Here is a 23,417-nt window from a genome sequence, read left to right as displayed (position 1 = left end):
TGCCATGCCCTCCTCCAGAGGATCTTCCCAATCCCGGGATGGAACCCAGGTCTCCCGCTTTGCTGGCGGATTATTTACCCTTTAGACTTTGGGGAGTACCTATCAACAAGTTCTTTCAAGTGACTAGATTACATGGACAGGACAGTTTTTAAAAAGATGAACAGTAGTTTGTCAGGAGCACAGTGCTGGCAAGATGAGTAAAGGTGAGTATGGTGTCTTGCTGTTAATCTAAGAAAGCAGGAACACATACATTTGTGTATTTTCTAAGTGGAAAGATAAATTTGGGAGAGATGGAGCAAGTTGGAAAGTACAAGGATAGAAGCTAAACTTCTCTGACTATATCTTGTTTTGTAGATTTGACTGGGATGCCGTAAATTTTTATGATTATGAAAAATTAAACATTTAAAAAGCAAAATGCAACAAATGAATACAGGTATCAAGTTGGTGGCTTAACCATATAAAGGGAAATTATGTCAGGTAACTTTAAAACACAATTGTTTGGTTCTAGATGCCTTAGGAATATACCTTAAGGATGAAGAGAATGCTAAAAAACAAAACATAAACTGCTTTTTAGTAATCATAATGTTAGCAATAATTTATGTTAATGTTCTTACAAATCTTATTTTAATATAAAAGATAAATATAAAATCAAAGCTAAGCAATATTAAATTTGAACTGAAATTGTCATTTAGAATTTATACTTTTCTTAAATTTTTTTCTCAAGGTCTGTTGTTCAAAATGTTCACTGAAGAGTGACCAATCTGGCAGGATTAAGCACTCTTAGATTCCAGATTGTGGTCTCTAAATACCATTTTTCTTTGAAAGGAACTAGACCTATTTGGAGAAGTGACTTATTTATATTAAAGGCAAGAAGTACCCAAAATAAGACTGGGAGTATCTTGTCAATTCAGAAAGCAAGGACGCTATCAAAAACTAATAGATTCACATGAAATCAAATTAGAAGCCAACTTATAGAAGCACCCACTGGCCAAAGTGGGATGAATTTGAGCATTAATAACAAAAATGACTGCAATGAATTCAGCTATATCATATATATATATATGATATACATATCATATGATACAGGATACATATCATATGATATATATATCATATATATATGTGTATGAGTCATGCGAATACTTAAAAAAAAAACCCAAAAGCCCTAATTGGTTACCTTGCAGATTCAGTGGAACAAATTCATTATTTTGAGAACTAGTAAATTGTAAGAGAGAATTACATATTTTATCTGCCTCCTTTGGACTGGATCTAACACTTCATATGTAGCATTTTAGATCTTATATTCCTCACCTGTCTCTTATTCTAGCCACTGCTGTAGCAACAAATTCTAGGTGGGCTCTTTTCAGCTTCATGCAGTAAGAACCCAAATGACCTCATCTCCTACCTCCCACTCCAGTGCTTCCCTGTTAATGCCAGCGTGAGAATCCATGGAAACTATCTTGTTGCCTATGCATACAGCACCCTGAGGGGTGGGTGAGTTAGCATTTCATGATCTAACCCTGGACCAGTCGGGGGTAGAAGCTGATAACTAAATATTCCCTCCTTTTCTCCCAGGATAAACTATTCTGAGGCTCTGTCCATATCACTTCTCAGAAATCAAATGACAATGAATCACTTAATCAGATGTTTGAAGCCACAAGACTACTGGATGAGGCTCCCTTGAACTGGCTCTCTCAGGATCCCCCACCACTAGCTTTCCCTAAAACCTTGCTTCCAGTGGGGCTCCCTAGGTGGTTCATATGGTAAAGAATCTGCCTGCAATGCAGGAGACCTAGGTTCTTGAGACCTGGGTTCGATCCCCGGATTGGAAAGTTTGCCTGGAGAATTCTCACCTGGAGAATTCCATGGGCTGAGGAGCTTAGCGGGTTACAGTCCCTGGGGTCACAAAGAGTCAAACACACTGAACAACTAATACACAAACAGCCCATGTCTCAAGAACTCTGCTTCCTGGGAAACCCAAGCTATGAGCTGTACAGACTGTATCTCAGTTCAGTTCAGTTGCTCAGTCGTGTCCGACTCTTTGCGACCCCATGAATCGCAGCACACCAGGCCTCCCTGTCCATCACCAACTCCCGGAGTTCACTCAGACTCATGTCCATCGAGTCAGTGATGCCATCCAGCCATCTCATCCTCTGTCGTCCCCTTCTCCTCCTGCCCCCAATCCCTCCCAGCATCAGAGTCTTTTCCAATGAGTCAACTCTTCGCATGAGGTGGCCAAAATACTGGAGTTTCAGCCTTAGCATCATTCCTTCCAAAGAAATCCCAGGGCTGATCTCCTTCAGAATGGACTGGTTGGATCTCCTTGCAGTCCAAGGGCTCTCAAGAGTCTTCTCCAACACCACAGTTCCAAAGCATCAATTCTTCGACGCTCAGCCTTCTTCACAGTCCAACTCTCACATCCATACATGACCACTGGAAAAACCATAGCCTTGACTAGACGGACCTTTGTTGGCAAAGAAATGTCTCTGCTTTTGAATATGCTATCCAGGTTGGTCATCACTTTCCTTCCAAGGAGTAAGCGTCTTTTAATTTCATGGCTGCAGTCACCATCTGCAGTGATTTTGGAGCCCAAAAAAATAAAGTCTGACACTGTTTCCACTGTTTCCCCATCTATTTCCCATGAAGTGATGGGACCAGATGCCATGATCTTTGTTTTCTGAATGTTGAGTTTTAAGCCAACTTTTTCACTCTCCTCTTTCACCTTCATCAAGAGGCTTTTTAGTTCCTCTTCACTTTCTGCCATAAGGGTGGTGTCATCTGCATATCTGAGGTTATTGATATTTCTCCCAGCAATCTTGATTCCAGCTTGTGCTTCTTCCAGCCCAGCGTTTCTCATGATGTACTCTGCATAGAAGTTAAATGAGCAGGGTGACAATATCGCAGGATAACCAAATAATTGATGAGGAAATTATTCTAGCAAATGAAATGACAAAATTTGAATATCAGCATTTCCCAAAACTCTAATAAAAATGTATCAAGGCAATGGTCATCAACGGCTACTAATATCATAGAAAGGATCACTAGACATTGTATGCAATTGCTAGAAATACACAACACTGCAAATGACACATTTTGGCCAAAAAAGAACAAACCTGAATCTGATCAAGCTTCTAAACTGAACTACCAGTTTAGGGGAACTATTGGAATAGAGGAATGTGTTAACACTACTAGGGGCATGTGAACAAAATCCCGTATGTGAGAAACTCTAAACGACAAATGACCCAGTTTCCTCAAAAAGTAGCAGGCACTAAAAATGATGGGGGAAGAAAAATAGATTAAAAGACTTAAGTAGTATCAGTGAAATACAACATGTATTTCTTGTTTGGTTTCTGATTCAAAATGAGATATTTGGGGAAACTTGATAGCCCCTAAGGTAGAAAACTTTTAGGAAATGTTTTTAAATATTTTAATCACATGCTCTAATTTAATATATGGGGTTGGTGTTGCTACTACCTGTGGTTTGGGTGGTGTATTTACTATATATATATTTAATTTCAGAGAACATTTCAGGTAGGAAGAAAGGGACTCTGACTGGCACAGTTGGTTATTGACATTTTCTGTTTTTTTTCCCATCCGTTCTTTTCATTTTGGGTACGGCTCTATGCGTGCCTTTGTGCTTTCCTGTAAACAGCAAACAGCATTTTCAGTAACATAATTATTTCCATTCGGAACACTAAAGGTTGCAAAATCTGCTCTTAGAAATAAAGAGACACTTCCATGGGCCATAGGGACAGTACTCTGAAAAATGGGACAAGAACTCTGGGTTCTGACTCAGCTCAGCAGAGGTTCTCTTCCTGCCACTGCCACTAAGTCAGTCCCATAGAAAGCATCTTGCCTTCCCGGGAAACAAAGCCCTATTCTGTGCATCTTGTGACAGGGAGCGCTTGTATTCTGAGGTTCTGAAATCAATACTGTGCTTCACCTGCAAGCTGGATAAATAGGATGGGGAAAGAGTCAAATCTCAGTCTAAAATGGGGCACTTGCCTTGGTGAGACAGGTGTTTCCTCTACAGGCAATAGGTGTACCATTGAGTCCCCAAAAGAGCCTTGTTTCTAGTTTTGACTTTGCTACTTGCTGCCTATGTGATTCTGAGTTTTGCATGTTTTGTAGTTTCATTGAGAAAAATTGTCATAGATCCCTGTATAAGTTTAAGGCATACAGCATGATAGTTTCATTTACACATATTGGGAAATGATTACTACAACAGGTTCAGCTAATAGGCAGCATCTCATAACAAAAGGAAAAGGGGAGAAAATGTTCTCCTTGTGATGAGAACTCTTAGGATTTACCCTTTTAACAACTTTTCTGTATATCATACGGCAGTGGTAGCTGTAGTTAGCATGTTGTACATTACATCCCTAGTATTTATCCTGTAATGTTTATTTTATAATATAATAATATAATTGGAAGTTTACCTTTTGATCTTCCTCCAATTTCTCCCTCTTCCCTCCTCCCCCACAAGTTTATATTTAACTTCTCTGACTCTCAAGTTCTGTCTTTTTACTCTTTGACCTGGCAACTCCATTTTTAGATATCTAGGTATCTACCCATCCCCCACATATACTTGCACGCATATTGAAAGAAATACATTTAAGAATGCTTATTCCTGTGTATTAGACTGGTAACAAATTAAAATTAAATGCCACTAAAGGAATGGCTAGATGAACAGTACATTTGGATGATGTGCTAAATGTAGTGTGATGCCTTTCAAGGTAGTTTTTTGTATGAACTATTCAGAGATTTGCATGTCCAAAATGAGTATTCAATTAATTAAAGTTATAAATTTAAAACCCTAGTTCTTCTTTAGGCTTTTTTTTTTTAGGCTTTGACTTTACACATTTTATTATTCTGTTTTGTAAGTCTGGTTTTTGTTTTCACTTAAAAAATTTTATGTTATATTTGATACATACAAAATCATTTAAGTAACATCTGTATAAACTTGGGAGCATATAATAAAATGAATACATGGATCCACCACATTATTAATCAGTAAAACATTACAAATGCTTTTGATGATGCCACAGGCTTCCAAATCCTAACCCCATCCCCCAGCCATTTCAAGGTAATCACTATCCTAAATTATGCATTCATTTAAAAAGTTGCTGTTTTTTTTTTTTAACCAGACATGTACATCTTCCTAAACAATATATTGTTTGGATTTGCTAGTTTTTGAGCTTTATAAGAATAGAGTCACACTCTATGTAGTCTTCTGCAACCAGCTCTTTTTCACTACAAATTATATTTCTAAGATTTATTCAGGTTGCTGAGTATAGCTATATTTCATCCAGTTTTATTCCTGTGTAATATTCCATTTCTCTATTTAATTTTAAGTTTTCCTTTGTATAAAAAGATACCCATGGTGGGGAGTGGGAGGAATTGGGAGATTGAGATTGACATATCTATGCTATTGATACTATGTATGAGATCAATAAATAATGATAACCTATTGTATAGCACAGAGAATTTTACTTGATGCTCTGTTGTGATATAAATGGGAAGAAAAGGCAAAAAAGGAGGAGATGTATGTATATCTGTTTCATTTTGCTGTACAGTAAAAACTAACACAACATTATAAAGCACCTATATGCCAATAAAATTTTTAAAAAAAGATGGCTACCCTCTAGGCAGATGATCACTTTCTTAGTGAACTTTAAGGGAAAGATTTCAAGACCATCACAAGATCAGAATTTGTAGACAGGAAGAGTGATTCTTTTTACATATCAAGAAAATGCATATATCATCCCATGTCTTTGGGGGTTTTGCCTAGTATATCAGAAGACACATAGCTCCCAGAAAAATGTGTCTGGATGGAACTCACTAAACGTTGTTTATACTTACACTGCAGCTGCTAAGTCGCTTCAGTTGTGTCGGACTCTGTGCGACCCCAGAGACGGCAGCCCACCAGGCTCCCCCGTCCCTGGGATTCTCCAGGCAAGAACACTGGAGTGGGTTGCCATTTCCTTCTCCAATGCGTGAAAGTGAAGTCGCTCAGTCGTGTCCGACTCTTAGCGACCCCATGGACTGCAGCCTACCAGGCTCCTCCGTCCATGGGATTTTCCAGGCAAGAGTACTGGAGTGGGTTGCCATTGCCATCTCCGAGATACTTATGCTAATCACTCCCTAATTCCAAGAAGGGGTAGCCTTCTAGCCCACATCCCTAGATTACTAATTCTTCCTTCTACTCATGGAAATCTACACCTTACATGTACTTTTGAGAAAATTTTATATTTCTTTGGCTCTTATAATTTGTAAATGTCTTTTCTTCATAATTCTTAAGACCTTGGGACTTCATGAATCCTGCTTCTTTTCATATACTTCTCAACTTAGAGCCACATAACTCCAGCAGATATTAAAACAACAGCCAGTGAAAGTGGTAACAGTTGTTGAATCTAGTGGAATGTTATGTGTGTGTTTCCTGTGGTTTCCACTATTTTGTATGTTTGAAATGTTTCCTGTATAAAAATTAAGGGAGGGGGATTGAATTGAATTCTGATATCTTTCTTCACTGTCTGATTTGAGGGTCACAACTTTTTTTTAGCTATTTCTGCTGACTGCCTCTGAGGATGTTTTCCATCAGTTAAGTTAAAAGCAGTAAGCTAATCTGTATGAACCAACATAGAAAGTTCTTCAAGATATGTTGCTACGATACTGGATGCTTGGGGCTGGTGCACTGGGACGACCCAGAGGGATGGTATGGGGAGGGAGGAGGGAGGAGGGTTCAGGATGGGGAACACATGTATACCTGTGGCGGATTCATTTTGATATTTGGCAAAACTAATACAATTATGTAAAGTTTAAAAATAAAATAAAATTTTAAAAATAAATAAATAAAATAAAATAAAATAAAAGATATGTTGCTAAAAAAAGGCAAGTCAAAGAACAATACATATGGTATGAAACTGTTTATGCAATACATACATGCATATCTATCTGCAAATGACTAGAAAAAGCGCTGGAAGAATACTCGCATCTTGGCCACAGTGGTTAACTGGAAAAGTGAGTGGGAGACGCTGTGATTTAGGGGGAGAGGAGAATGGTGGTGAAGCTAGATCTGTACTTTTGGGGTACTGTTTTGAATTTAATTAAAAGCAAAAGTAAAGTGAATGCATGGGGTGGGCTAGAAGGCCTGCCAGGTGTCTCCCAGCTGACACGTGCAGTGGTCCTAGGGGCATGGAGCACAGCTGTCTTAAAGGGGACTTGGGAGGTCATGGTAATGGGGTGCCCTCTGAACATTGAATGGGACCACTTGCAGCTCCTAGAACAGGCCACGATTGCATGGCTCAAGGGACTGCTAAGTGCTCTTCCAACACTCTTGACTGTCCTCATCCCAGCTACACCTGAAAGCAGAATTGCTCCAGAGCCAAGTACCTCCTCCATGGGGTCACAGTAGGCAGCAGCCCTGCCTTCTTCCTGGGCAAAGGCAGATACGGGGCAGGTAAACACCCCACGTGTAACTACCAGTCACAGTATTGAGAAGAAAGGCAAGAGCCATGCTCAGCAACCACTGGGCTGAAGAGTACTTTGATCTCCTTTAACACCCTTCATAGTCCACTCTACTTTAAAATGATACCTTAAGTCATTGAATTTATAATTCTGTTTAGAGCCAGGGGTTACCTCTAGATACACTGTTCCTATGGCCAGAGCTTAGGAAATTTTTCTAAGAAAATATCAGTTCAAGTACCTGACACAGTGCCTACTTTAGAACATTTAACGATGTTAATTATTTGGACCTTGACAAATAGCTCATAAAGGTACAGTACTATGTCTTGATTACTTGTTTGTTCCAGAGATCACTGTAGTTTTAGTTAAGCCTCTGGTCTATATTGATTTTAAATATGCATGAAGAACATACTTTCCTTGGGAATGGAATTTCCAGGGAGATAGAAATATATAGAGATATGGATAAATTCACTGAACAACTTAGTAGGAGAACAAGGATGTATTATAGTGTCTCGTGTAAAAATCATCTTTCTCATTATGATGCTCAAAAAAGCTACACAATAAATAATAGTTTTGTGATAATTACAACTGATATTTACATGTATAGCTCAATCATAGAAGCTAGAGGCTGAGATACAGTTGAACTGCACCTGTGCTTATTATGCATCAGATAATAAAAAAGACATGACCAAAATTATTTTAATGAGTATTTATTTGGCATAGAATGCCTGTGACACTAAACCAACGTTATATAAGCATGTTAATTGATTGAGGGATTCTTCTGCTTAAGTCAATAGCCACCACAAAAACCAGGGCAGGTGAGGGTGTGGTTACACTGTTGCCTTGCTACTGCCTTTGTAAATTGCTCTAACTCTTTTAAAAAGTATTTTCAGAAAATACATATAAAGACTTGTTTAAAAAAGTCATTGACCCTGTGATTTTACCCTGGGCACAGATTCTGCTATCTTAAGCCAGTAGTACAAATATAGAGAAAACTACATGCATAAAACTTTTCATCAACATATTTTTCATAAGAGCAAGAAAATGAAAAAAGCATAAGTAGCCAATAATTATGAGAAAGGTAAATTGAGGCATGTCCACTAAAAGGAACACTATGTGGGTGTATGTATATTAAGTATGGAGAGTATTTAGAAATAGTTTTTCAGCCAACAAACATTTATTGAGTCAGCTTTACTATTACCACACTAAGCACAAGTGATACAATGATGAACAAAATCATGGAGAACGTTTTGTCCTCGTGGAGCTTGTGGGTAACACAATATAATTTTCACTGTAAATGACAGACTATAAAATTCCCATGCTATGATTACCCCAATGCAAAAATGAAAAACCAAAAAGCAAACTTTGTGGGATTTTGATAGCACGTATGATTTACCCTCTCTGCATCATTTTAGAGAATATATATATTTTTTGTTTCAAATAATATGAGATATAAAGAAAGATCAAGAAATACTGTTAGCTGAGAAAAACAGAATAATAAATAATACAGACAGAATAGCTGCAGCTCTGTGTGCAGATGGACAGGGATTGAAAACAATTGTTCAAAAAGGAAAACTATCAGGAAGAGCAATAGGATCTGAGCTAACTCATTTTTCTTTTTAACAAGTGCAGGTTAATGCTGCTGCTTCAAGTCTTGTAACAATGTGTGCTTTAAAAAGAGACTTGGAGGAGCATTTCCCCTGTCAGTCCAAGAGCTCTAGAGAAAGGTGCGTGGTACAGGAAATAGAGCATTGAACATTTGACTCTCACAGACCTGGGCGTACCTCCCAGGTCACTTTCCAATGGAGTGACCAAGGTAAGCTCACTTTATCTACTTGAACCTATTTTCTCTTTTAAAAACAAGTCTAGCGACCTCCCTGGTGATCTGTGGCTAAGACTCCATGCACCCAATGCAGAGGGCTCAGATTCAATCCCTGGTCAGGGAAGTAGATCCCCCCATGCTACAACAAGAGTTTGCATGCTGCAGCTAAAGATCCCATGTGCTGCAACTAAGACCCGGCACAGTCAAATACATTTTTTTAAGCTAAAATAAGGCTAATATTTGGTGGCTATGTGGTGGAATTCCAGTTGAGCTATTTCAAATCCCAAAAGATGATGCTGTGAAAGTGCTGCACTCAATATGCCAACACATTTGGAAGACTCAGCAGTGGCCACAGGACTGGAAAAGGTCAGTTTTCATTTCAATCCCAAAGAAAGGCAATGCCAAAGAATGCTCAAACTACCACACAATTGCGCTCATCTCACACGCTAGTAGAGTAATGCTCAAAATTCTCCAAGCCAGGCTTCAACAATACGTGTTGAACCTGGATCTGTGAACTTCCAGATGTTCAAGCTGGTTTTAGAAAAGGCAGAGGAACTGGAGATCAAATTGCCAACATCTGCTGAATCATGGAAAAAGCAAGAGAGTTCCAGAAAAACATCTATTTCTGCTTTATTGACTATGTCAAAGCCTTTGACTGTGTGGATCACAGTAAACTGTGGAAAATTCTGAAAGAGATGGGAATAACAGACCACCTGACCTGCCTCCTGAGAAATCTATATGGAGGTTAGGAAGCAACAGTTAGAACTGGACAAATCAAGAAAGGAGTATGTCAAGGCTGTATATTGTCACCCTGCTTATTTAACTTATATGCAGAGTACATCATGAGAAATACTGGGCTGGAAGAAGCACAAGCTGGAATCAAGATTGCCAGGAGAAATATCAATAACCTCAGATATGCAGATGACACCACCCTTATGGCAGAAAGTGAAGAGGAACTAAATAAGCCTCTTGATGAAAGTGAAAGAGCAAAGTGAAAAAGTTGGCTTAAAGCTCAACATTCAGAAAACGAAGATCATGGCATCCAGTCACATCACTTCATGGTAAATAGGAAAACCATAGAAACAGACTTTATTTTTGGGGGCTCCAAAATCATTGTAGATGATGACAGCAGCCATGAAATTAAAAGATGCTTACTCCTTGAAAGGAAAGTTATGACCAACCTAGATAGCATATTAAAAAGCAGAGACATTATTTGGCCAACAAAGGTCTGTCTAGTCAAGGCTATGGTTTTTCCAGTAGTCATGTATGGGTGAGAGAGTTGGAATATAGAGAGCTGAGCACCAAAGAATTGATGCTTTTGAACTGTGATGTTGGAGAAGACTCTTGAGAGTCCCTTGGACTGCAAGGAGATCCAAGCAGTCCATCCTAAAGGAAATCAGTCCTGGATGTTCATTGGAAGGACTGATGTTGAAGCTTCACTCCAATACTTTACCACTTGATGTGAAGAACTGACTTATTGGAAAAGACCCAGATGCTGGGAAAGATTGAAGGCAGGAGGAGAAGGGGACGACAGAGGATGAGATGGTTGGATGGCATCACTGACCCGATGGACATGAGTTTGAGCAAACTTGGGGAGTTGGTGATAGACAGGGAGGCCAGGTGTGCTGCAGTCCATGGGGTCGCAAAGAGTTGGACATGGCTGAGCAACTGAACTGAACTGAAGGCTAATATTACCTGCTTCATATTGTTGTCAGTGTTAGAATTTATATATCTACATGAAAGTGAAAGTCACTCGGTCATGTCTGACTCTTTGTGACCCCATGGACTATACAGTCCATGGAATTTTCCAGGCCAGAATACTGGAGTGGGAAGCCATTCCCTTCTCCAGGGGATCTTCTCAGCCCAGGGGTTGAACCTGGGTCTCCTGCATTGCAGGGGGTTTCTTTACCAGATGTGCTACCAGGGAAGCCCATATATCTACATAGACAGAGGGAAAACTAGAATATTTTATCAGGATTACAATTGGCTATAGATGATAGAATCTCAACTACAATAGCCAAACAAGATAGACCTTTATTTTATTTCACATCACAAAATATCTGGAGGCAGATTGTTCAGTATTTTTTTTGCTTTGTATAGCATTCTAAGATTAAAGGAGGGGACAAGAGAAACCACCACCACCGATACAGGGGACAAGGTTTTCCATTCTTTCTGCTGTGCCATCTCCCTGTGGTTTTGATCCTCATGGGTCCCAGATGGCTCCCCCTCTGTCAGGCATCTCGTGTATAGTGTGAGCAAGAGCCCGCTCAAGCTGACTCTGCCCATGAGCTTCCCTGTAACCATCTCTGCTTACATTAGCCAAACTTGGGTCCTAAGGCTATTCTTGGGCTTCCCAGGTGACTCAGTGGTAAAGATCCCCTGGAGAAGGAAATGGCAACCCACTCCAGTGTTCTTCCCTGGAAAATCCTGTGGACAAAAGTGCCTGGCAGGCTATGGTCAAGGGGTCGCAAAGAGTCAGACACGACTGAGCGACTAAACAGCAACAAGGCTATTCTTAGCTCCACACTCACATATACCCACATACACACACACTCACATATACCCACACGCACACTCTAGCCTGTAAACTCTTTGCAGATACAGCTATACCTGATACAGTGACACGTAATACATGCTCAGTAAATAATGTGTTGAAAAATTGTCTCCTCATTAAGGTATGATTTGCTATATGAATAGTAAATTAAAAGTAAAATATTAATTTCTTGACCTGATACGAGTAAGGCTCCTGTCAAGAAACTTCTATATGTTCCTTGACTAGGAAATACCCACAGTAAGGAAAAAGTGAAAAGCTACTCACCTGGCTCCCAAGCCATCCCGTGACCCACATTGTCCAGGCTGCTTTGCTTTGGCCTACTTAACCTGAAACCCAGGAGACAGAAACCAGAGGCTGTCCAGTGTGTGGCCTGTTGGGAGAGCATGGTACATGAGCCCACCTAGGGATGGAGCAGCCACAGGTGCCACGTGAACCTTCCAGGAGAAGAAATATGTCCTGAGTGCGGGTCTGGCAACTGTTAGGCAGCCATGTCTGTGAGAAAGTGCGTTGAGAACTGAGGAGTGACTAAAATGAGTAGCTGACTTAATTATCCTTACCTATGGTTCCTAAGGCAACAAGGCAACAACTCCCTTAGGATCTCAGGTAATAAGAGCCTTTCAAAACACACTTGGGACATATCAATTTTCTGTGGCCTGCTCCTGCCTAGCTGGATATGATCCATTGGTTTCTGCCTTCTGGTGAGCCGAAAAAAGCACCCTTCAAGTGTCTATCAGTTCTTGTGTATTTTCAGGTCCTACTGATACATATTAATTAATCCCCAACAAAGGACCTCCTGTTACAGTCACATCCACTGTGTGTAGAAGGATGTGGTGTTGAGTAATTCTTTTTTGCCCAGACCCAGATTCTGGATTCATAGCACCCTAACTACTCATGAGATTTGTTCAAGCAATTGCTTGCTTTTTGGAATTGCACAGAGAAAGGTTATGGTATTAGTAAATCCACAATCCCTTAGCCACAATTCTGAAATTTCAGAGTTTTGTCTCTGAAACCACAAGCTTGGTACTCAAACTCATTTGGCAGCAAAATCTGACCTCACCTGATGAGATAAGTCTATTCATGATCCTTATTTATTCTACTTGGTACAAATAATCATACGTTTCACTGGGAATATATTGATGGGTTTAATTAATTCTGGACTTTGATGGAAGTACCATGTATTTCTATGTAATATATGCACCATATTTCTGAAAAAATTCTGAATTCCAAAACGTATGGCCCAAGAGTTTCAGATAAAGCTTTGTGAACATGTAAAATTAAACCCCAGGGAGATGTGTAGTTAGTGATGGGTTATTCAACACATCACATTGTACTTGAATCCTCTTCATAAATGGTAGAGTCTCTGCTTTCCCTGCCCAAACACACCATGTATCTAACCCTAACTATTGCAAGCTGTATCAGTTCTGCAGAAAATTTTGCAGACTCGTTATACACACCCCCCAAATTCTCACACTATGATTTTGCACTGGCTCTGCCTCTGTTTTCAAGGACTGCTCCTCCTCACAGGCAAAACAGCTCCATTTCCTCCTATTACTTTTCATATCGTTAAAGAAACAAGCGCCCACCTTGGGCAAACATATTTAAGTTTCTCTACAAGTTTCCAAGGGGCTTCTCAGGTGGCTCCATGGTAAAGAATCAGCCTGCCAATGCAGGAGACACAGGTTCCTCCCTGTGTTGGGAAGATACCCTGGAGAAGGAAATGGCAACCCACTCCAGTATTCTTGTCTTGGAACTCCCATGGACAGAGGAGCCTAGTAGACAGTTCATGGGGTCACAAAAGAATTGGACATGACTTAGCAACTAAAACAACCACAAGTTTCCAAGGAAAGCAAATTTGAAGAGCAACTCAAAGGAGGACAACATGTTTAGTTTCTTTTGTGTATCCCTAAATTTCCTTTATGTGGCTTTGACACAAGGCATGGTGTTGTGACTCCTGTATGATATTAGCACAACAAGTTAATCTTTCAAATATCCAGCTAAGTCAGAAATCATGATTTGGATCTTTCATTGAACATGAGGAATCAGATGCAGAATGCAGAACACATGGAGGATTCATGGATGACAAATTATTAGGTTAGCTCAACAGATTAAGGTCTAAACATATTTGTGGAGACCAAGTAGAGGAGATATAGGCATGTCCCTGTTTTCCTCTGTACCTAGAAAACTGGAAAGTACCCAATAATGTATGACTAATTGCTCCTGTCATGGAGAAACTTGTACCAACAAGCTAAAGGACATTCTAAAGGAAACTCATGACTCCTCAATCATATCTGATGGAAGAATGACTATGACTCAATAAGGAAACTCAGTAAACTTCACAGCCTCATAAATTTGCCTTCACAACCACCACATGCTCTTTGATGCAGGACCCCAGGACAAATATGAAGATCCTGTCTATGATGTAAGAGCTTGTGCTTAGCAGTGAATTGTTTTTCTGTCATGGTTCTGGTTTGGAATCTCTGCTAAATGCATTACTTCCAAGGGAAAAGTGACTCCCAATTCCCTCCTCCTTCATGCTCTTGAAGCAGGGTTTCAGCTATACCAAACCTTATTATATCAACTGTCACCTGGGCTACTGATGTCGACTTAACTGTTTCCATGGTGTGAAACACACTACCCTAAGCTTGTTCTCATTTTGTTCAGGTGTCTACTCAGTTGCTAGTGTATCTGGAGAAGTCTTCAACCACTCTATCAATCCGAGTTCCCCAAAACAGTTCTGGAGATGGATGGTGGTGATGATTATGAAACCACACAACTCAAATTGGGACTTGAACCCAGCCAAAGCTCAGATGGGGACTTGACGTGCCTTTTAATTGAAATCTTGCACACCTGGTCTCAGGACTTTATAAAGCTCAGGTTCTTTATGTCTCAGTGCAGAAGGAATTCAGTGAGAGACAAAGTGACAGGTAAGAAGTAGATTTATTTTTGAGAGATATACATTCCATAGAAAGAACAAAGTCTGTCTCAAAAGGTGAGATGGCCCCAAAGTATGGAGTGGCTAGTTTTTATGGACTGGGTAATTTCATAGGCTAACGAGTAAGTGGGGAGAATTAGTCCAACTATTTTGAGGAAAGGTGGGAATTTCCAGGAAGTGGGCCTCTGCCCACTTTTGGCCTTTTATGGTCAGCCTTGGAACTGTCATGGCACTGGTGGGTGTGTCATTTAGCATGCTCCTGTGTTAGAGTGAGTGTGTAATGAAGCTCTAGGTCTACTGGAAGTCTAATCTTCCACCATCTTGGGTCTAGTTGGTTCTAAACAGTTTATGTTTTGTCCTCAACAGCTGTTTCAGTTGTATAACAATGTGAATGTTCTTAGTGCTATGAACTTTAACTTAAAAATGATTAACATGGTAAATTTTATGTTATGGACATTTACCACAATGAGAGGGGGAATAAAAGGAAGGAAAAAAAAATAGTGCCACCCAGCACACTCCATCCTTTTCACCTGCTTCTTTTTCCTTCTTAGCACATCAGTACCCAACTCTGTAGATTCATTTGTCTATTATCTGTACTCCCCCAAATGAAAGGAAGATCCAAGAGAGCTGGTGCTTCATTTGTTTTCTTCACGCCTTTATTTGCCATGCCCAGAACAGTATCTGGCATGCTGTAGGTACATCTAGAGATTTTCTGAATTAATAAAAGTGAGTAAGGTAGGCCTGAAACTAGTATTCCCACCTCTAGTTTCTCTCCCTCTAATCCAATCCAGCCTAGCCACTGATCCTAGAGTTACCTGGGTGTTCTTTTTAAAACATAGATTTGATCTTACAATTCTAGTACTCCCAAATTCTGTACATTTAAGAGAAAAACAAACACTATTTTAAAGAGAGAAAAAGAAATAGCAAGTGATAACCACAGACTGTTACCTAGATTGACTCTGAGAAATAACATCCTAGTTTCTCTGCATGTCAAAGTCTCACATAAGAGTTAACAAAGATATTAAATCGTAAGCAAACCAATGGCATGAATAACAACAACAACAAAAATTCCCCAAACCACCTATTGCTTTTTAGTAACTATGGTAGAAGATCTAAATTTAATAGATGGTATGACATCTTCAGTTCAGAATAGTTCGGTTGCTCAGTTGTGTCCGACTCTTTGTGACCCCATGGACTGCAGCACACCAGGCCTCCCTGTCTATCCCCAACTCCCCCGGCTTACTCAAACTCATGTCCATAGAGTCAGTGATGCCATCCTACCATCTCATCCTCTGTCTTCCCCTTCTCCTCCTGCATTCAATCTTTCCCACCATCTGGGTCTTTTCCAATGAATCAGTTCTTTGCATCAGGTGGCCAAAGTATTGGAGTTTCAACTTCAGCATCAGTCTTTCCAGTGAATATTTAGGACTGAGTTCCTTTAGGATGGACTGGTTGGATCTCCTTTCAGTCCAAGGGACTCTCAATATCCTTTTCCAATACGACAGTTCAAAAGCATTGATTCTTCAGCACTCAGCTTTCTTTATGGTGCAACTCTTACATCCATACATGACCACTGGAAAAACCATAGCTTTGACTAGACCGACCTTTGTTGGCAAAGTAATGTCTCTGCTTTTTAGTATGCTGTCTAAGTTGTCATAGCTTTTCTTCCAAGGAGTAAGTGTCTTTTAATTTCATGGCTGCAGTCACCATCTGCAGTGATTTTGGAACCTAAGAAAATAAAGTCTGTTCTCATTGTTTCCCCATCTGTTTGCCATGGACCGGATGACATGATCTTAGTTTTCTGAATGTTGAGTTTTAAGCCAACTTTTTCACTCTGCTCTTTCACTTTCATCAAGAGGCTCTTTAGTTCTTCTTCACTTTTTGCCATAAGGGTGGTGTCATCTGTGTATCTGAGGTTATTGATATTTCTCCCTGCAATCTTGATTCCTACTTGTGTTTCATCCAGTCCAGCATTTCTCATGATGTACTCTGCATATAAGTTAAATAAGCAGGGTGACAATATATAGCCTTGACATACTTCTTTCTCGATTTGGAACCAGTCTGTTGTTCCATGTCCAGTTCTAACTGTTGCTTCTTGACCTGCATACAGATTTCTCAGGAGGCAAATCAGGTGATCTGGTATTCCCATCTCTTGAAGAATTTCCCTCAGTTTGTGGTGATCCACACAGTCAAAGGCTTTGGCATAGTTAATAAAGCAGAAGTCAGTGTTTTTCTGAAATTCTCTTGCTTTTTCGATGATCCAACGGATGTTGGCAATTTGATCTCTGGTTTCACTGCCTTTTCTAAATCCAGCTTGAACATCCGGAAGTTCACGCTTTATGTACTGTTAAAGCCTGGCTTGGAGAATTTTGAGCATTACTTTGCTAGTGTGTGAGATGAGTGCAATTGTGCGGTAGTTTAAGCATTCTTTGGCATTGCCTTTCTTTGGGATTGGAATTAAAACTGACTTTTTCCAGGCCTGTGGCCACTGCTGAGTTTTCCAAATGTGTTAGCATATTGAGTGCAGCACTTTCACAGCATTATCTTTTAGGATTTGAAATAGCTCAACTGGAATTCCATCACATCCACTAGCTTAGTTTGTAGTGATGCTTCCTAAGGCCCACTTGACTTAGCAATCCAGGAATGTCTGGCTCTAGGTGAGTGATCACATCATCCTGGTTACCTGGGTCATGAAGATCTTTTTTGTATAGTTCTTCTGTGTATTCTTGCCACCTCTTCTTAATATCCTCTGCTTCTGTTAGTTCCATGCCATTTCTGTCCTTTATTGTGCCCATGTTTACATGAAATGTTCCCTTGGTATCTCTAATTTTCTTGAGGAAATCTCTAGTCTTTTCCATTCTATTGTTTTCCTCTATCTCTTTGCACTGATCACTGAGGAAGGCTTTCTTATCTCTCCTTGCTATTCTTTGGAACTCTGCTTTCAAATGGGTATATCTTTCCTTTTCTCCTTTGCCTTTTGCTTCTCTTCTTTTCTCAGCTATTGGTAAGGCCTCCTAGACAACTCTTTGCCACTTTGCATTTCTTTTTCTTGGGGATGGTCTTGAGCAGTGCCTCCTGTACAGTGTCACGAACCTCCATCCATAGTTCTTCAGGCACTCTGTCTATCAGATGTTTTCCCTTGAATCTATTTGTCACTTCCATTGTATAATCATAAGGGATTTGATTTAGGTCATACCTGAATGGTCTAGTGATTCTCCCTGCTTTCTTCCATTTAAGTCTGAATTTGGCAATAAGAAGTTCATGATCTGAGCTACAGTCAGCTGCCAGTCTTGTTTTTGCTGACTGTATAGGGCTTCTCTGTCTTTGGCTGCAAAGAATATAATTAATTTGATTTCGGTATTGATCATCTGGGGAAGTACATGTGTAGAGTCTTCTCTTGTGTTGTTGGAGGATGGTGTTTGCTATCAGTGTGTTTTCTTGGCAAAACTGTGTTAGACTTTGCCCTGCTTCATTTTGTACTTCAAAGCCAAATTTGCCTGTTACTCCAGTTATCTCTTGACTTCCTACTTTTGCATTCCAGTCCTCTATAATGTAAAGGACATCTTCTTACCTTCCACTTAACTCCCTAAATGATTTTCCATAAAAACCCATCCCTAGAATAGAGGGATCTCCAGGGATATCTGTAGAGAATATGGGCTAGGCGTGGTGGAAGTAACTTGGCAGCACCTAGAGATCAGAGTCCATGCCATGTCTCATTGTCGCTGCATGCTCAGCAGATACTTCTTTATCAAACTTCTGCTTTTCCATCTTCACATGCATTATCTTCCTCCTCTTTGAAGTCCCAAAACACCACCCACAACAACCTCGTTTGTTTCAGCTGAAGATGATATTTAAGGAGAGGGGTGTGGCCATTTTGGCAGTTACTCAGTTTTCCTGGGTTTCTCCCAGGTATACATGTTATTAAACTTTTGTTTGATTTTTCTCTTGTCCATCTGCCTCAAGTCAATTTAATTCTTAGACTAGCCAGAAAAACTCACAAGGGTAGAGGAAATAGTCTTCCTCCCCTAGACTGTGCTCCCTACACTCCAGCAAGAGTAGGCTTTTCTGCTCACTTTATGCACATCTGCGTTCTTCCCTGCCTGCCTCTGCTCAAAGCTCTCCCCTATCCAGAAGGCCCCCACCTCCCCTTCCAGTTGACCCCTTAGCACCCCTTTCCCTTCTCCACCTGCCACAGTTGTGTTTATCCTTTAAGGCCTTCTCCACCATCCTTCCCTTAAATCAAAAGTAATTACCAGTTTCCTTGAGACATCTTATTTATTATTTTTTTTTTCTTTACATGTCGTTTATTCTTTATTTTCTTTGTTTTAAATCCCAAGTACAAGTTCCCTGGGGTGCTTCAGTTCATTTCAGTTCAGTTGCTCAGTCATGTCCGACTCTGTGACCCCATGAGCTGCAGTACGCAAGGCCTCTATGTCCAACTCCCAGAGCCCACCCAAACTCATGTTTCAGCTTCAACATCAGACCTTCCAGTGAACACCCAGGACTGATCTCCTTTAGGATGGACTGGTTGGATCTCCTTGCAGTCCAAGGGACTCTCAAGAGTCCTCTCCAACACCACAGTTCAAAAGCATCAGTTCTTCTGTGCACATGTCCAGTTCTAACTTTTGCTTCCTGACCTGCATACACGTTTCTCAAGAGGCAGGTCAGGTGGTCTGGTGTTCCCATCTCTTTCAGAATTTTCCACAGTTTATTGTGATCCACACAGTCAAAGGCTTTGGCACAGTCAATAAAGCAGAAATAGATGTGCTTCATTCATTATCTAATCATAGAAACTCTGTCGTTGTTGTTCATTCACTCAGTTGTGTCCAACTCTGCAACCCCATGGACTGCAGCACGCTAGGCTTCCCTTTCCTTCACTGTCTCCCTGATTATGGGAAGTGGGGATCTTCCCCTACTTCCTTCATTGTAAATTGTTATTTAAAAATATTTAATTCAAAAATATTATCCCCTAAGTGTTAATACAGTTGTTGTTCAGTCGCTTAGTCTTGTTTAACTCTTTGTGAAGCGCTGTCCGTCACTGTCTCCTGGAGTTGGCTCAAACTCATATCCATTAAATAGATGCTACCATCCAACCATCTCATCCTCTGTCGTCCCCTTCTCCTCCTGCCCTCAATTTTTCCCAGCATTGGGGTCTTTTCAAATGAGTCAGCTCTTCGCATCAGGTGGCCTAAGTATTGGAGTTTCAGTATCAGTCCTTCCAATAAATATTCAGGCTTGGTTTCTCTTAGCATTAACTGGTTTGATCTTGCTGTCCAAGGGACTCTCTCAAGAGTCTTCCCCAGCACCACTGTTCAAATGCATCAGTTCTGTGGCATTCAGCCTTCATTATGGTCCAGCTCTTACATCCATACATGACTACTGGAAAAATCATAGCTTTGACTAGATGAACATTTGTCAGCAAAGTGATATCTCTGCTTTTTAATATGCTGTCTGGGTTGGTCATAACTTTCCTTCCAAGGAGTAAGCGTCTTTTAATTTCATGGCTGCAGTCACCATCTGCAGTGATTTTGGAGCCCCAAAAAATAACATCTGTCACCATTTCCACTTTTTTCCTACTTGCCATGAAGTGAGGGGACCAGATTCCATGATCTTTGTTTTTTGAATGTTGAGCTTTAAGCCAGCTTTTTCACTTTCCTCTTTCACCTTCATCAAGAAGCTCTTTGTTTCTCTTCACTTTCTGCCATTAAAGTGGTTATTGTTGTTCAGTTGCCCAGTCATGTTTGACTCTTTGTGACCCCATGGACTGCAGCACACCAGGCCTTCCTGTCCTTTACCATCTCCCGGAGTTTGCCGAAGTTCATGTCCGTTGCATTTGGTGATGCCATAGAGCCATCTTATCCTCTGACACCCTATTCTCCTGCCTTCAATCTTCCCCAGCATCCGGGTCTTTTCCAGTGAGTCAGCTGTTCACATCTGGTGACCAAAATATTACATCTTCACCTTTATCATCAGTCTTTCCAATAAATATTCAGCCTTGATTTCCTTTAAGACTGACAGGTTTGATCTCCTTGTTCTCCAAGGAGAGCACCACAGTTCAAAGGCATCAATTTTTCTGTGCTCAGCCTTCTTTGCGGTCGAGCTATCACAACCGTACATGACTACTAGGAAGACCATAGCCTTGACTATACGGACCTTTGTTGGCAACTTGATATCTTTGCTTTTTAACACACTGTCTATGTTTGTCATAGCTTTGCTGCCAAGAAGCAGTCTTCTGATTTCATGGCTGCAGTCACCATCTGCAGTGATCTTAGAGCCCAAGAAGAGGAACTCTGTCACTGCTTTTAACTTTTCCCTTTCTATTTACCATGAAGTGATGGGGCTGGATGTCATGGTCTTTATTTTTTTAATATTTAGTTTTAAGCCAGCTTTTTCACTCTCCTTCTTCATCCTTATCAAGAGGTTCTTTAGTTCCTCTTCACTTTCTGCCTTTAGAGTGGTATCATCCACATATCTGAGGTTGTTGATGTTTCTCCCATCAATCATCAATCTTGGTTCCAGCTTGCAATTCATACACCCCAGCTTTTCTCATGATGTACTCTTTATAGAAGTTAAATAAGCAGTGTGACAATATACAGTCTTGACTTATGCCTTTCCCAATTTTGAACCTATCCATTGTTCCATGTCCAGTTCTAACTGTTGCTTCTTGTCCTGCATACAGGTTTCTCAGGAGACAGGTAAGGTGGTCTGGTATTCCCATCTCTTAAAATTTTGCAGTTTGTTGTGATTCACACAGTCAAAGGCTTTAGCATAGTCGATGAAACAGAAGTAGATGTTTGTTTGGAATTCCCTTGCTTTTTTCTATGATCCAGCAGATGCTAGCAATTTGATCTCTGGTTCCTTTGCCTTTTCTAAATCCACCTTGTACATATGGAAGTTCTTGGTTCATGTACTGCTGAAGCCTAGCTCATTGTAAACTGTATTTAAAAATATTATCCCCTAGGCTAATAATCAGAGAAGGCAATGGCAACACACTCCAGTACTCTTGCCTGGAAATCCCATGGACGGAGGAGCCTGGTAGGCTGCAGTCCATGCGGTCACGAAGAGGCGGACACGACTGAGCGACTTCACTTTCCCTTTTAATTTTCATGCATTGGAGAAGGAAATGGTGGTGTTCTTAACTGAAGCGACTTCCTAATAGTCAACTGAAGCGACTTAGCAGCAGGCTAATAATAATAAAACAGTATAACTTTTTAATAAGGAAAGCATTCTCTTTTTAAAAAAATTTTAAGAAAAATTTTATTATAGTTGGTTTACAATGTTGTATTAGTTTCTGCTATACGTTGAAGTGAATTAGCTAAATGTGTACATACACCCCTTCTTTTTTGGACTTCCTTCCCATTAGATCACCACAAAACATTAAGTTGAGTTCCCTGTGCTATACATCAGGTTCTCATTAATTATCTATTTTATACATTTAAGTGTATATATGTCAATCCCAGTCTCACATGGCGTGTTAAGTCTCTGCGTCAAGCACTGCTGTGGGTGTTGGATCGAAGTCCTTTACGCCTCTGCCTCTCTTCCTGACCAGACTGGAAAGGTGCAGAGGAGTGTGGCAGTGTACACAACAGGTGCTTAAAGCGTACCTGTGAGAACTGAGTTCTCTTCACGTGTGCCTCCAGGACATTGCCTCTCCAGTCAGACACTGTATTGTCTGTCAGCTTCAGGTGTGGGTGCTGGTGGCTGTGTCATTCCCAAATATGGGCATGCCGGGCATGACTTCACTGGCAGAGAGAAGAGCCGGTCATGTCTGTGTGCACCTGACTGAGCCCTGATACCTGTTGGAGTTTCTGAGGGAGTCTCCAGGGCAGAGGTTTACTTGCGTGTCATCACAAGAACACCTGGGCTCCTGATAAGCTGATCCTGAAACTGTGGAAAGCTAAGGCTCTGCCTCTGAGTCAGCCTGGAGGCAGAGATCCCTGCTGACCTGCGGGAAACCCCATTGTCTGTCAGGTCACCATGAATATTTCTCTCACGGGAGGGTCCAACCCGGGGCCAGGGGAGATGAGAGGGAAATAAAGTGGAGACTCAATGTACAAGCTGCAAATCTCATGGGCAAAACTTGGCTGATTGCTAAAGTGTGAACTAAGAGAATAAAACTTTTTTTTTTTAAGTTTTAAGTTGAGACTTGTGATAGAGAGTAGATGGAGCAAACAAGTGAAGTAAGACCAACACAGCAACTGTTCCAGACAAATACACTTCTACTGCTCTAGCACCAGCCTGACTCTGTCTTTCCTGAATCTGATGGAAATGTCCTACTCATCTTTCTCTTGTCCAGGATGCCTGACATAGCTTCACCAACCCTGAGCAGGAAGAAATGCAGGCACGGCGGTGATGGTGGTGGTTTAGTCGCTCAGTCGTGTCTGACTCTTGCAACTCCATGGACTGTACCCAACCAGGTTCCTCAGCCATAGGATTCTCTAGGCAAGAATACTGGAGTAGGTTGCCATTTCCTTCTCCAGGGGATCTTCCTGACCCAGGGACTGAAACCACATCTCCTGTGTCTTTTGCATTGGCTGGTGGATTCTTTACTGCTAAACCACATAGGAAGCCCAATAGATGTAGTTCAGTTCAGTTCAGCACTCAGTTGTGTCCGACTCTTTGTGACCCCATGAATCGCAGTACGCCAG

General features: G+C 40.7%; 2 long non-coding RNA genes across 3 annotated transcripts in view; both read left to right on the top strand.

Annotated features, from left to right (window-relative positions):
• LOC102398554 overlaps positions 1-23,417 on the top strand; it is a 161,094-nt gene that overhangs the window by 2,048 nt on the left and 135,629 nt on the right. The gene's annotated exons all lie outside the window — the stretch shown is intronic.
• On the top strand, positions 212-21,782 carry LOC123332836. Its single transcript, XR_006549928.2, has 4 exons — positions 212-433; positions 9,094-9,277; positions 14,499-14,761; positions 21,731-21,782. It is a non-coding gene; the product is annotated as an uncharacterized LOC123332836 (long non-coding RNA).

This window comes from Bubalus bubalis, chromosome 3, assembly GCF_019923935.1.
Source record: "Bubalus bubalis isolate 160015118507 breed Murrah chromosome 3, NDDB_SH_1, whole genome shotgun sequence".
Taxonomy (NCBI): Eukaryota; Metazoa; Chordata; class Mammalia; order Artiodactyla; family Bovidae; genus Bubalus; species Bubalus bubalis.
This window is presented reverse-complemented; position numbering and strand designations above follow the sequence as displayed.